General features: G+C 40.5%; 1 pseudogene; it reads left to right on the plus strand.

Annotated features, from left to right (window-relative positions):
• Positions 1 to 2,136: 2,136 nt before the first annotated feature.
• LOC110195073 (protein NipSnap homolog 1 pseudogene) lies at positions 2,137 to 8,160 on the plus strand (annotated as a pseudogene).
• Positions 8,161 to 15,813: the final 7,653 nt, after the last annotated feature.

Raw genomic sequence — 15,813 nt, forward strand, 5'->3', positions numbered from 1 at the left:
GAAAATTTTTGATGAATATTCAGTTTTGACTTACAGGTGGATTTTCCCCACTGTTGTCACACTTATTACTTCTCTCTACTTTGTGGTTTCTTATGTTCATGAAGTTGGAATTAGAGAAGAAAATACTTTCCAAAGATTTAATATTTTTATTTTTAGGCCATCGGATTTCTTGAGCAGATAAGCCAATGAGATTTCCAAATGAACAATTGCTTATTATCTCCATACCCATAGCTTTCTGATTCATAGAATCACTCTGTTGCTTGTTCTGACAGATTTCCTTTTCCTTGCACTCTTCAGAAGCATATTGTACCAAGTGAGGCATGTGTTGCCCAATTATCTGCTCACAACCAGTATCCATGGATGAAGGGTTTTTTTTCCATTTTAATATTTTACTCATATTGACTTCCCCCTGATTTTCATGAGGGACATTTCCACAGGCTTGCAAAGGTTGATCTAGAAATTCCACATGCCTTGAAATTTCCCCTTGAAGATTGGCTAATTTTTCTAACTAAACTAATTTTGGATAATTTCTCAACCCATTTGTTGAAATTTTGAGGTGTCTTAATATATTTTCTTCCTCTTGCTTGATGATCCATACTTTAGAATGTATCCACTTGATTAATCCTCTTTTACATCTCATCCAATTTCCCTAAAATTAAAGCAAAAAGTGAATACTGAATGTTAGGAGTGATCAAATGATAAATATGTGCCCTAAAACCATAATTATAAAACAAATTATTAGTATATAAATAATTAAAGCCCATAAATCTTAGTATGAAAAGAAAAGGAAAGAAATATATAAGACAAATCAATAAAAGATATTCCACTTTGTAAATAGATAAATAATTTCTAGTGAAGGAAAAAATCAGCAAAGACACTTTCTAAGAGATGATGTTTGATATGGGACATGTATTTTTTGGGTATAAGGAAAGTTGTGAGTAAGATCATGTATGTTGAATATCATTGAGCAGGTACAAGGGATGTCACACCATGAATAGTGATAGAAGGGGTTTGCAGAATATAATCTAGAAGATGGGAATGATTTTCTGTCTGTATCCAAGCACCTAACCCAGTATCTCACCCTCAGGAAATGATTACTAAAAGTTGGTTGATTTAAATTGAAAATTTAATGTGAGAAGTAAAGTAATCATGAATATTTTAGTATCAACAGGAAAGTGGTAGGAGAAAGAAGAAACCTGTGGGAAAGAGACTATATTTTTTTCAAGAAGGGGGTACTAAAGTCAAATCCAGAGACCTAGGAAATAAAAAGAGAAATGAATGGACAGTAAAATAATGTGGTTAACAGGATGAAGGCAACTGGAGGAGGGCCTATAAGTAATAAACCATCTGTCATCCTTGTCAAGTGTTAGCAGCAATCATGAGAGAATGAGGCAATTACCCCGGAAAATATAATCAGAGAGGCAGGGTCTTCTCCAGAGAAGGATGTTTCTAAGTGAGGAATTAAGTGAAAAGGTATGAGGTAAAGAGGTCTAGGCTTAAGAAGAGTTTGTTATCTATGGAGCATGAGAGGTTCAAGTAGGAATAATGGAAAGGGATGGTCTAGGAGGGTATCTATCAATTGTGGAGGGAGCTGAGATGGCTAGAAATGAGAGGATGCAAGCCAGTGAGGCTTGTCTGATCCAGGCACAGACAATGGCATACTGAATACATTCCTTATACAACCTTCCTTAAGAAACCTGTAAGGCTTTCCTCAGGCATCAAAGAATTCTCTCAGTTACTACTAGGAGATACAGTAATTTACTCTTTCTGAGGTGATTATGATACAGATGATATTTAAGTGAGCTTTTTATGCCCTCTTTTAGGTTTGGAGCTTCATGTTTACATACATTTCTTGAGATCAAAGGACTTTAGGATTTAGAAGGATTGTGAAGCCATTAAGATTTATCCATCCAGTTTCCATTTCTAGCTGGGGAACTGGGCCCAAGTCCGAAGTGATTTGTCTAAGGCCACACATATTCCATCTCTCCCAATACCTTGACTGCTTAGGTCTTTTAGAATATGCTTTATGAAAACTCAGACATGCAAGGCATCTTCCTGCATATTTCCATCAGGGGGCTTTGTGGCTGTTATGGAATACAGTTTTGATGCCCAGCAGGGCAGTTATCACTTGGCTAAATGGCCAGTGTTCATTGGGAGGTAAGTCTTGTGATGGGAGCTAACAATCTCTTTTTCAAGTTTCAATTATTAACATAAGCAAAGAACCTGCAGATTTAACTACCTGAGATTGTAGATAGGGTTTACTGAGAAGTTAAAGAACCTTTCTGTCCATTACTCAAGCCTAAGGGTACTTGTTTTTTGTTTGTTTGTTTGTTTTTTCCACCTAAAGAAAGTTTAAGGGAAGTACAGGAACTAATCAATACTCCAAATTAAAGTGGTGTCATTAATAATGTAGAATGATGGTATCCTAGAACTCCAATATGAATTGTATGGAAAAGCACATCCAAGTCCATTTAGCTGAGCTGTGTTCTTGTAGTAAGGATTCGACTCTATGTACTAGATAGAACCCTGACTTTGCAACTGGAGAGAACTTGCTCCAAATCCTGACGACTTTTAGGGATGGTTGTGGGATGATAAAAAATTCAATTAATCTTTTTCTTTTACTCTCCATTTTGTCATCTGTAAAGTGGGACTAAGATCAGGGTTATCTACCCTACAGGTATTTACAAATAAGGTAGGTTTTACAACAATAATAAAAATTATGAAAGTTCACTATTTTACTGTTTAATTTACTGCAATGTGTTTGATAACAATTAATTCCTTTAAGCCTGAAAGAATAGGTTCCACTGTTATTATTACCTCTCTCCCCTCAATATAAAAACTGGAAAAAACTGAGCCTTTAAGGAGTGAAATAATTTTCATCAGGGAAGCTGTAACAAGCGTCAGAAGCAGAGCCCAGCCCTTCCTGAACACAAGCCCAGCATGCACTATGCTGCCTACCTTGAACCCCTGTTTTGAGACTCAGACCTCATGTTGCTGACTTTTGCTCCCCCCCCCCCTTATCCTCAGCTCTGCCAGCCCCAGTCCTGTGCTCACTTGGACAGAAGAGCTTCAGAATGAAAGAGCTGATATGCCAAGATACCTGGGACTCTGGGGCTGAGTCTGTAATCCTCAGCTTATGAAAGTCAAGCTGAAGAGAGAAGTAAGGCTCACTTAGTTGCTTTGTGAAGGGGAATGGGGAGGTGGTGTGGGGGAGAATACCTGGCTCCTCTGGGGGATTCTGGTCCAGAAAGTGCAAGTCAGGTCACCCAGAGGTAGGCCTCAGACCTCTAAAGATGAAGCTGCTTTTTTGACTCCCCAGGAAGACTGACTCAAAATCAACTCCTTTTTAGAAACTCCTAAGAACTAAAGCAATTAACCCCAATCAGTGTGAGGTAGTTTCTCCTGACTGAACTTGACTTCCTGGTGCCTTATTAAGGCTTGTTGGGCCCCTTTGGTCTCCTTTTCCCGGAAGAGGTCTTTTGTTGTTATGTTTTGTTTTGTTTGTTTTTTGTTGTTGTCATTTTTATTGTTGTTGTTATTTTCTTTTTTAATGGAATTATTCATAGGCCTTCTCTTCCCTGTGCACAGCCTCTTGCACCCTTGGGTACTGCAGCCAAGAGGTCCTAGTCTTCATTGTGAGTGGGGATAGGGATTTACCCTTTCATGGAAATATCACAGGTATCCTGTATGTAGGTGTCATATTGGAGAATTGGAATGTAGAACCTTTAGGGGACCCCTCCAACTTGCCTAAGTGCATTTGTAGTCCTAGAGTCTTGTTCTCTCCTAGTTCCCTAGACTGCCTTGGAAATTAAAGGTGCCTTTGGGTGAGGGAGCAAAGAAATTCCCAGTGATTTCCGTAAGTCTGGGGCTGGTGTTCATTCTCTTCAGCATCTACAGTGACTCCACTTCAGTGAATTAAATTTTAAAAAATGTAGAAGGTGAATGATCCTAAGGAAAAGATAGGAGAATTGGTAGGAGGATAAATATTGTAAAGAGGTTAATGGGGTATTCAGGAAGGACTATTGCAACCTAACTTGGAATATAATATGATTATAGATACCTTTGAATTTCCTTTTCTCCTTCAAACCATGCCCCCAAGTCTTTGTGGCTCCCTGTTTCTTTTCCAATTAAACCCATCCCTTTACCATCTCTATGCTTTTCTCAAGAAATGTCTTTAGACTTTACTGTTTGCTCCTCTCTTTAGCTCTAATCTCCTTTTTATCACCCTAATTTCTTTAACTTGTTTCGTACGGTCTCTTGTTGTTCTACCCTTATTTTTGTTATTGCTCAGAATTTACCTTTTCTCACACCAGAAACTTTTTACCCTCTCCTCTCCTCTCCTCCCTTTGATGTCTTTCAAAATTGAAATGGGGTCTTCTGTCTTTATGTATAGTTGAAAGAATGAAGAATATTGGGAGGGCTTCCACAACATTCTTGGGATTGAAGGACCAGAAGCAAAGAAGTCATTAGAGTAGAAAAAGAAAACATCTAACATAAAACTTTAACCACCCCCCTGCTCCATTTGCCTTCCATACCCACTCTTGCTAAAGAACACTTTGAATTCTCTACACATGAGTCTCTTCAGTCAAAACACTGGAAGCCACTAAAGATGCTATAGTTAGACCCTGAACCCAAAGATTCACAGATGCATTCCCTAACAGTAAAATTTTCTTGGTTTTGTTTTGTTTCGTTTTGCTTCCATATGGCATATCAGATCAGACTCAGAGTAGTTGGTCCACAGCAATGATACGTATGGGATGATGAATTGAAATCCCAGAAAAATGAGGAGATAGTAAGAGGGCCAGTGCTAAATTCAGTGAGTTCAGATCACTGAGATGGACAAGAAAGCATCCCAAGGTATAGAGGTGAAAGGAACAGAGACTAGACTTGTCATTTAATAGGCTAAATGACCAAGATAAGAAAACTCCTACCAATGCAGGTCTGCACCTTCTCTGCAAATTCTAGTCTTAGTTTGAAGAAGTAAAAGATTGAATGACTTGTCCAGGATCACACAGCCAATATGTATCACATGCAAGATCTTTCTGGCTTTAGGGCTAGCATTTCATATATTTTACTACATGACTTTTATATATTAATCGATCTTTAAATTATAAAATTTTAAATACTTGCAAATAGGAGACAGAGAATATAACTTTAAAGTTGGAAAATATTTTGATTTTTTTAAAGGGGAGGCATGTATTTTCTCATCCATATAACAATAAATTTGAAATGTGGTTTGCAAATGTATGGTTTACAAAATAATTTTTTTGCAATTAATATTTTAAAAGATGTGACCACTTGCAACCACTGGTGAACAATACAAGGTAGCTTGGGCCATATAAATAAATTGTGCTAGAGTGGCCTCCTTTTCTTTTTTGAGAAAGTTTGTCTTTCTGTTAAATGTATGTAGTCAAAAAGTTTTCTTACTATTACTTTTTAATTTTTTTTACAATCCAATTAATTTCTCTTTTTGAATTTTATACCTGTTATTTGGTACATTAATTTTTATATTGATGTTTTTGGTTCCTTAAGCACAATGAAATTTCCTTGTTTATCTCCATTATCTATTGGAAATTGTTATATTTCCTTTGGTAGTATAATTGTCAGTTTTGTGTTTTGGATTTTAAGTATGCTTTGTTGTATAGATATGTTTCTTATAAGCAAAAGATGGTGGGTTTTCAATTTTCTTATCAATTTGCCACTTTTTTTCATTTTATAGAATTGTTTAATCCATTTCTTTATACATGTAGGAAAGTTAGGTTTTATTTCCTGTCATTATTTCTCTAATATTGCTTTTTGAAAGATTTGATCATTCAACTCAAATTGCTTTTTCCCAAGTTACTTATTATGTCTCAGTTTTCAGATCTTAATGGCCTTTTCCTAATGCTCATCCTTGAATTCGTCTTTGCACTCTTTGAAACTGTCACCATCTTCACCTGGTTATTCTCTCTTCTCTGGGTTTTCATAATGCTCCTCTATCCTCTAGCCTTCTTGTCTTTGCACTCCTTCCAAGTCTTTTTTGTTATATCCAGATCTCAGCCACCAAATGTAGGTTCCCCCAAGTATCTATCCTTGCTCTTTTTGTGTTATTCTTTTTTAAGATGTCCCTAAATGATCTCAGGTATTTATGAAGTGTTCAGGGAAGATGCTTGCCTCCAGTGTGAGGCTTGCCAAGCCCTTTTCAAGGATGCTAATCCACCTTAGGTGCCCACCTTCACCTAACTTTCACATATGGCTCCAAGAAGCTGTAACATGCACAGTGGCTACACCCTAGTAAAACTGTCTTAGCAAGTGGGCTAAACCAGATCAAAACTCTCTTCTTTTGGCATCTGGTCTCATCACTTCTTTTTGAATATCTCAAACATCATGTCCTGTAGACATCTTAAACTATATATATATATATATATATATATGGAGAGAGACACATGCACACAGACAGAGAGTAACAGAGAGAGAGAGAGAGAGAGTTGGATAAATACATGTAGGCAGCATCTGTATAGAGATGATAATTGAATCCATTAGAGCTATTGAGATTACTTGTTATTGGTCTTTCGTTTTTGAAGAGGACCAATGACATCACAATGTGATGTGATGTTTGATGTCTTGACTTGCTCATGAATTGGATTTAGGTGAAACAGAGTTGTTCAGTCATCACATTACTCTGTCTTCCAGAGTCATCATAGTCCAGTGGTAAGACAAGTGTCAGGATAGCTAGTGTTGGCTGGGGATGCAGCCTATGACCATGGCATCTTCAAGGTTTGACCAAGCTCTAAGCACCTCACAGCACCTGCTTCAGCCACCTTCCTGGCCATTACATCCACCCAATTGGCCTAACCTATGGTAGAACCTTCTGAGCTCATATTGGTCCGATTAGCCACTGTTGGACATACTGTACCTTGACTGGACAGTGATGTCGTTTTGGTCCACTTGCAGCACAAAGTACAACCACCAACTTACTACTCTCTAGGGCTCTAGTGTGTTCACAATCACCCAGGTTTAAAATCCAAGTGATAGCCTCAATTCCTCACATACTCACTGCATACTTCCTATGTTTTATCATGTCTTGTCTATTGTACCGTTGCACTATCTCTCTTATGTGACCTCCTCTTCTCTGAGAGTGCTCCAGCCCTGTCGCATACCATCATCACCTCATTCCTGAACTATTCCAGTGGTTAGTCTTCCTGCCCAAAGTTGCTCTCCATTTCAATCCATCCTCTACTTAGTTACCAAAGTGATATTACTAAATGGCCGAGGTCACCATGTCAGCCCATTGTCAATAAATTCCATCGGCGGCCTGAACATGGCTTCTCCGGTGTGTTGCGTCTTGGGATCACGCTCTGCCGTCTGTCCCTCCGCAGGAGCCCCGGCGCGGCCACCCCGCCGGAGCTGCACCTGGGGCCGAGCCGAGGGCCTACTCGAAAGATAGTGAAAACAACTGGTTTCGTTCCTTCTTTGTCCACAAAGTGGATCCCCGGAAGGATGCTCATTCCACCCTCCTGTCAAAGGAGACCAGCAACCTGTACAAGATTCAGTTTCATGACGTGAAGCCAGAGTGCCTGGATGCCTACAACAGCTTGACGGAAGCGGCGCTCCCCCATCTTCACCTAGACCCTGACTATCGTTGTGCATTGGTGGGAAACTGGAACACCCGGTATGGGAGCGGGACCAGGCAGTACATTTGCGGCGATTATCTGGACGCTACCCTGCCCTCATGGACTTCATGAACAAACTCAAGGGCAGCAAGGAGTAGCTGGAGCTCCAAAAGAAGAGGAGTAAGATGCTGCTGTCCAGGAGAAACCAGCTGCTTTTGGAATTCAGTTTCTGGAATGAGCCTGAGCCTCGTGAGGGCCCCAACATTTACGAACTAAGGACTTACAAGCTGAAGCCAGGGACCATGATTGAGTGGGGAAACAATTGGGTCCCAGCAATCAGGTACCATCAGGAAAACCAGGGAGCCGCGGGTGGCTTCTTCTCCCAGAATGGAGAGCTCTATGTGGTCCAGCATTTCTGGACCTATAAATACCTGCAGTCCCGGCAGGAAATCGAAATGCCGCCTGGAGGAAGAGGGACTGGGACGAGAATGTATATTACACAGTCCCTCTGGTACGGAACACAGAGTCTTGTATCATGATTCCCCTGAAGATCTCACCCCTCCAGTGATCCTGCAGGCTCCTTTCTCATCCCTGAGGGAGCTGTAGCCAGAAGAGGCCCTCTCCTCTCCTCCCCTCACGAAACACTCCCCTTTCCCCCACAACCCTCCACCACCTCATACCCCATTTCCCCTAGCCCCATCCTCTCAGATTTCATGCCTCGTTCTTTCTTTGGGGTCTGACGGGTTCCTCGGGGAGTTAGGAATTAGACCAACACCTGGCTGCTTCTAATGCCCATCCCCCTTCTCCCCTTTCTGTTCTTCCTTTGGTTTCAGGCAGCTAGGTGACTCAGTGGATAGAGTTTGGAGCTTGGAATCAGGAAGACCTGTGTTTAAATCATGCATAAGACACTTACCAGCTGTGTAACGAGCTGGGCATTTCCTTTCATCTCTCTGGGCCTCAGTTTCCTCATCTGTAAAATGAGGATCACAATACCACCTACCTCACAGGGTTGTTGTGAGGAGCAAACAAGATAATGTATGTAAATGGCTTTGCAAACCTTCAAGCTAGCTATCATTCACAATTCTCCTTGTTCTGCCAGTCCCTCATCTGCCAGGTGCAGATTTCAGCTTCTGATTTCATTTTCCCTCAACTCTGGCTGCTTAGGTCTGCCCTCCTTCCATGTGAACGTCACAGATGCAGTCATATTTATGTAAAAGGTGGTGGAGTCCTGTGGTTAAAACTTAGAGGCAAGAGCTGGGGCCATGCCTACCTCACCTACTGGCTTCCCTGATGCACCAGAGCGAAATCCCTCTTTTTGCTTCTTATTCCAGGATCTTAATATACCATCCTGAACCAGTGAGAGGGCTAGTAAGGTCAAGGCTGTTGGGTTGGGGGCTTTTGAGCCCAGTTTCTAGGAAGATGGAGGGATGTAGAAACAGCTCACTGCCCGAGGCCAGGGGCCAGATGGAAGAACAGTCTTGTATTTCTGATGTTCCCATTTTTGTAGGGTCTCTGGGTTAGGCTTCTAAGTATTACTGCAGCCACCTGCCAGGCAGAAGGGGAACTCTCCCAATAGGTTTCTTTTTTCTAGAGCTCTGGGCTTTTCTTTCCCCCCCACACCCCACCCTCACCCCATATCTGGAATGGAGGCTTTGGCTATCATGCTCCTTCTCTCTCTTCCCTCCTATATTCCCCTTTAGTCCTTCCTTCCGTGACTATCTGCTGCCATGTAGGGATCATTGCAATACCTGGGAGGAGCAAGGTTGGGCCTCTTCAGGTCCCTATACCCCACAAATTATGCCAGGAGGCTTACATCCATCCCCCTCCAGGGTGGCCTGTACTGAAAGTCACTGACTGACCTAATTAAATATTTAATAGAAAAATAAATAAATAAATTCCATTGGCTCCCTTTTACCTCCCAGATCAAGAATTCACTCCTCTATTTGCCATTTACATAGATCTTCATAACTGGGCCCTTCCAAATTTTCTATTCTCCTTACAATCTATTCCACTCTTTGTAATTGATAACAATGCAGCACTCACCTTCTTGCTATTCCTTGCACATGACATATCTTCTGATTCTGACTTTTCACTGGCTGGCTCTGATATCTACAATGCTGTCTTTTCTTTTCTGTGCCTCTTGACTTCCCCATTCTTCAAGAATCACCTCAAAGTACTATCTTCTACAAAAAGTGTCTCTAAGCCCTCCATTTCCCTGCTGTCTACCCTTTGAAATTACTTAAAAGCTTCCATCTCTAATCTAGCTAGGCAGCTAGCTAGTTATTTTTCTAGCTATTTTTATATTTTTCTATCTCTATTTTCACTATCATACCTGTGTATAGTTTTGGTTTTAGTTTGATTATGTTTTCTCTTTTTTCAGTCAAAGACAAGGTGTATTAGAATATCTGTCATATTGGACAGACTCTTAAGGAGTCTGAACATTAGTAAGCTATTGACTAGATTTTAAGAATCTGAGCATGTGGCTAGATTATAAGAATCTGAACAGTGGCTAGATTTTAAGCATCTAAGCATCTTAATGGAGACAAGATGGACCTTATATACAGAAAGACTGTAGGAGAGATCTAGGAGTGGCCAAGTAGTCTATGAAGTAATAGAATTCCAGGGGCCTGGACCACTTGGTCAAGGGAGGATGGAGCCTATATAGGATTAAGGGTGGGAAGTGGCCTGGGGCCACAGGGAGGTATAGACTAGATTAAGGTAACAGAGAATGGGAGATTGGGTATAGCCAAAATGAAAGGCCAGTTGATGGGATTATAGCCTCATGTAAATGCCAATTTGCCCATGTGAGACAGTCCAGGGTTTTTCCTTTTTAGGGCACAGGTCCCATCCTCATCATTCCCCCATCAAACAAATGGGACCCAAATTCTTGTGGGGTAAGGGGCGAAGGTCTTGGCTTCTGAACCTGCTTCCTGCTGGCAAGGGGTGTAGAGCTGTCTCTGCCTGGAGGGGGTCCCAAAGAGGAGGTTGACTGGAACCAAGCACAGGCTGCATCCAGGGAACAATGGGGGGACATTGGCTAGTACCTGCTGTTTGCTACCAAGTGTAGGTGAATGGCCTGTAGTCTTGAATATACAAATCTGACAGAAGAGACTGCAGGGCCCAGATATAAAGCAGGGACTAGATTTAGGGCCCAAATATGAGAGGATAAAACATCCTTAGCTCTGTTTGGATTCAGATAATTCAGTTTTCCAACTGTGCAATATCAAATCCACCTCATAGACAGACTCAGGAATAACCAGGTGGGTAACATTCCTTTTCAAAGGAACATAATGGGGAAAGTGAACCGGGAGGCTCCCATCTTAGATTGAGGCTAAAACTGTCTTCTCAGCTTTCCCAGATGCTGACTTCCCACCAGTATCACATTCTCTGAGTAGCTTGTGGCATTTGTCTCAGATGATGGATTATGTTATCAATGGATTATTATGATCCATCAGACAGCTCAAAATAAAATCCTATGAGCTTTTACCTCACACAGCAAGTTTCACTAATCACAGCTTAGGAAAAATTTTTCCAGGATTTGTGTCTCAAACTTAAATTTGTCCTGGTATAAAAAGTTAATCATTAGAGATTTCTATATTCTTTCAAATTCTCAGCAAGCCATAACCCAAACAAGCTTTTTGGCTAGTTTACACATTAAAACAATAACCAACAATAGCTGAATTATTTTAGTGGTAACCAAATTATGAAAAGTTGCTTGACATAACTGATACAAAAAGTTCACCAATTTGAAACTTGAAACAAACTCATTTCCAATCAGGTGACTTCAATTTTGTTCCAAATTACTTTACACAGAGAATCAACATGTTCATTAACAGTCAAAACTACAACTTTGAAAGAGTGTACTTACCCAAATTCAGAGGCCTGATTCTTTACCTTGAGCAGGATGTGCTGAACTTGGGTAATGCTTCCAGGCAAAAGTTGCCCTGGGACCAAGGCCATTGTCAGTGGGGCCCGCACTATAGCTGCTGCTGCCGCTGACCCCTCTTTCCTTTCCCCAGGTAGGGGAGGGCAAAATCAAAGGTGAAGGGAGTGGGAGAAAGGAGTGACCACGGTTGTAAGGAGGAGTTTCAAAACTCCTTAATGATCAATCACAAAATCTCCAGAATCTGCCAAGATATTTTTAGCTGTTCTAACTTTTCCCTGTAACCTCCATGAAGGAGGATTCAGGAGTGTAGAGGGAAGGGAGTAAGTAAACCTCAGGGAACCAAAAGCAACTGCAGTTTTCTTCAATTCCCTAGCACCAAGACAATTGACAGAATTGGGCATACAGTTCCAGATAGGGCATCTGTCCTTGTCCTCTATGCTGTGAAAGGTGTACCCAGGTCCATGGCCTTGAACTGACCCAGCAGACCAAGAGCCTGAGAGAGTCAGGCTGAGTGCAAGACAGCTTCATAACTGCCTGAAAAGCACCTCCAAGCCTTGGTGTTTGGAGAGTGACCCCAACTGCAGAGCAAGAAAGGAAGGGGAGGGGAGGCTTACAAACCTTCCAGTGTTGGCTGGAGAAGAACTTGGGGTTAGGCAGTTTCCTATACAGGCCACAAAAATGTTGAGGTTTAAGGGTTTAGGGGTGCTAGGACCCCAAAAATCACAACACAAGGTCCTGCCCAAAAGAATTCCACCCAAGCCTTCTTTCAGCCAAGACAAGGTTTATTAGAACATCCATCATATTGGACAAACTCTTAATGAGTCTGAACATTAGTAAGCTATTGGCTAGATTATAAGAATCTAAATGGTGGCTAGATTTTAAGAATCTAAGCCTGATTATGTTTTCTTGCATATTGTCTCTTCCATTAGACTGTGACATCCTTGAGGGCAGGGAATACTTTTGTCTCTCTTTGTATACATAGCACTTAGCCTAGCACCTAGCTCTTAATAAATGGTTGTTAACAAAGTATTATAATTTCTTTAGGAATCTTCTTTTAAGCAAATATTTACACTATGATTAGATTTGCTTACGCTATAAACCTGTTCACTCAGGATCTTTTACTTTTCAGTTCCTTATAAATGCCTTGATTTACTTAGTGAGGCATTGTGGATTTTACTACATTATCCTTCTGTTCTGCTCCTCCACATTGACTTCTCATGTTTATTTAAAATCCTACTTAAATCTTTATCGCCTGGTATGTTTTATTTATCAGTTCTCTTGGCTTTTTTTTTCACCATAAAAGACAGTCTTTTTTTTTTTTGTAACCTCTAATCATGGAGTATTTTATTCCATTTATTTATTCTGTCCTGGATAACTACTTATTTACCTTTCTTGTGTTTCTGTTATTGGCTGTATTTTCAAATCCAATACACTGCTCACATTTTGTTAGGAGGCTAAAAGGAGGGAGGCAGGAATGCTTAATAATGCCTTTCTGTTTAATGTCCATATTTTCTCACTGATCATTTAACAGAGTCATGTAGGGTATAACCTTTTGGTTGTCATCTAGATTTCCTTTGCCTTTGGGTATGTACTTTTCCATTCCATTCTCCAGTTTCTAGTGAGGAGGAAGTGATTTTGCTCGAATCTTCCTTTCCTTTATATCTAAATTATTTTCCTGCTTCAAGAATTTCTATTTATCATTGGAACCACCATAAAACTTTAAGTTTGAGACATAGGTTTAGTTTTTTATTGTCCTCTGGGGGGACTCAGTCTGCTAGTTTCAGTTAGATTTTCAGATGAAGAAACTGGCCCCAGATCAGAAGTGATTTGCCCAAGTCCACTGTAACACAGGAACTCAGCTGCATCTGAGATTTACTGGATTCAGCCAGACTTAAAGGACATGACAGAAGTAGCAAGGGGTTAATATTCTGTTATTCTTGTGGCAGCCAACAAGACAAGGAGTGGGGGCATCTGCCCCTATAGCATCTGCCTAATCATTTTATTCTGGGGGCAGCCAGCCAAGATAGGGTGTAGGTGCATCCTAGCATCTCCCCTACACCATCCACATTCACATTATGCATTCACTGACCAGTGCTTACTTGATTTATAGAGGAGCACACAAGAAGGTAATATTCCAACAATAAGCTCCCATTTTCATTAACTTTGGTTATGTCATGATATTTCAGAATAGGGCAGGCACAGTTTGGTGTTTATGGGCTAAGCTCAAATGTTTACATTATCTATGATTACATAATGATGAGCAAGTGCAGTGAGATTGTATATGGGCCATGATCCTGAGAACTTGTATCAAATTGGATCAATGCCACCTTACACACAGCCACCCAGATCTATTGTCTCTCCCATACATAGCTAGGCTCTATGGGGAATTTCTCCTTGAATGTTTTTTATGAGGACTGGGATGTTACAGCCATCTTCCTCACATTTTGCATCAAGGAGTCTTCTAGCTTTTATGAAACACAGGTTTGGTCACTCTGGAGAGCAATTTGGAGCTAAGCACAAAGGGCTATAAAACTGTGCATACCGTTGACCCAGCAATATTACTTCGAGGTCTGTATACCAAACAGACCATACAAATGGGAAAAGGATCCTTCCTGTATAAAAATATTTATATTGGATCTTTTTGTGGTGGCAAAGAATTGGAAATTGAGAGGTGCCCATCAATCAGTTGTGGAATGGCTGCACAAGTTGTAGTATGTGAATGTAATGGAATACTATGGTGCTACAAGAAATGCTGAGCAGTAGACTTCACAAAAACCTGGAAGGACTTATATGAACTGATGTTGAGTGAAGTGAGCAGAACGAGGAAAACAGTAGATGCAGTAACAATCACATTATGCAATGACTAACTTAGATAGACTTATCTCTTCTTAGCAGTTCAAGAATTTAAGACAACTCTGAAAGACTCATGATGGAAAATGCTGTCCACATCCATAAAAAGAACTGTGGAGTATAAATAACAGGTTGAAGCATATTATTCATTCTCTCTCTCTCTCTCTCTCTCTCTCTCTCTCTCTCTCTCTCTCTCTTCTCTTTCTTTTTGTGGTTAGTCCCATTGGTTCTAATTCTTCTTTACAACAAGACTAATGTGAAAATAGGTTTAATATGCATGTGTATGTTGATCCTATATAAATTTGCATACTGTCTTGGAATGGAAGGAGAGGGGAGATGGGGATAAAATTTGGAACTCAAAACCTTATTGAAGTGAATGTTGAAAACCACAAACAAATTAATTTAAAAAAACACCTCAAGTTTGATGTTCAGTTGGAAAGTTATTACTTGGCTAAATGGAAAATGTTAATTGAGATGAAACTCCTACAGGATAAGATTTAGTCTCTCCTTTCAAGGTTCAGTCCTACATATCAGGAGCTGATAACCTGAACATTTTATTCTGTGTTTAGATTGAATCAAGTTAGGATTCACTGTGAAGTTACAAAAGCCTTCTCTCCATTGTTCAGGTATAAAAGAACTTTCTTCTTGTTGTTGTTTTAATCAACATAAGGGAAGATTGAGAGAAGGTAAGCAACTTACTGACATTCTTTAAATAAAAGTGGAGTCACCAATGACAAGGGAAAGATCCCATTGATGGGCTACCTGGGTGCTTGTACTTGGACCTCATTTCCAAGACCATATTTTTCTCCAGCCTCAAAACACTAACCCTGACAGTTTCCCTCCAGCCCAAGGACCTTATCTCTGCAATAACTCATGAGTGGGCCCAGTATGGCAAACTCTCTCCCTCTGGTACAAGAACAAGTTGATCTCTATAGAATTTCCCTTGTATGAATGGGACGATCTTTTACCAACAGAATTGTCAAATACTGATACACACAGTTCCTGTATACAATCCAGAGTTATAGACGTGAACTCCTGAAAGTTTCTTGTTACAGACATAACGGACTAAAAATATACCCTTTAGGAACCTTCTCTTCTCTTCCCGCTTGCCACAGTTTCCAGTAGTGAATGAAGTAGTTGAATCTTATCACCTAATTAGCACATAATTGACACATAATTCACTCCTTTTCCTATGTAAATTTTAGCATAATTTCTGTTAGGTTCAAAGTTCCTTAAGGAGCTCTGCACACCATGGCAGTTTCCTTGAGAATCCTTGCCCTCTGCAGCTAGATGGTTGTGGGGTGGATAGAGCACTGGCCTTGGATTCAGGAAGACCTGAGTTCAAATCCAGCCTCAGACACATAACACTTACTAGCTGTGTGACCCTGGGCAAGTCACTTAACCCCACTGCCTAATTAAAAAGAGAGAGAGAGAGAGAGAGAGAGAGAGAGAGAGAGAGAGAGAGAGAGAGAGAGAGAGAGAGAG

Source organism: Phascolarctos cinereus, unplaced genomic scaffold (assembly GCF_003287225.1).
Source record: "Phascolarctos cinereus isolate Bilbo 61053 unplaced genomic scaffold, phaCin_HiC Scaffold_726;HRSCAF=1367, whole genome shotgun sequence".
NCBI classification, from domain to species: domain Eukaryota; kingdom Metazoa; phylum Chordata; class Mammalia; order Diprotodontia; family Phascolarctidae; genus Phascolarctos; species Phascolarctos cinereus.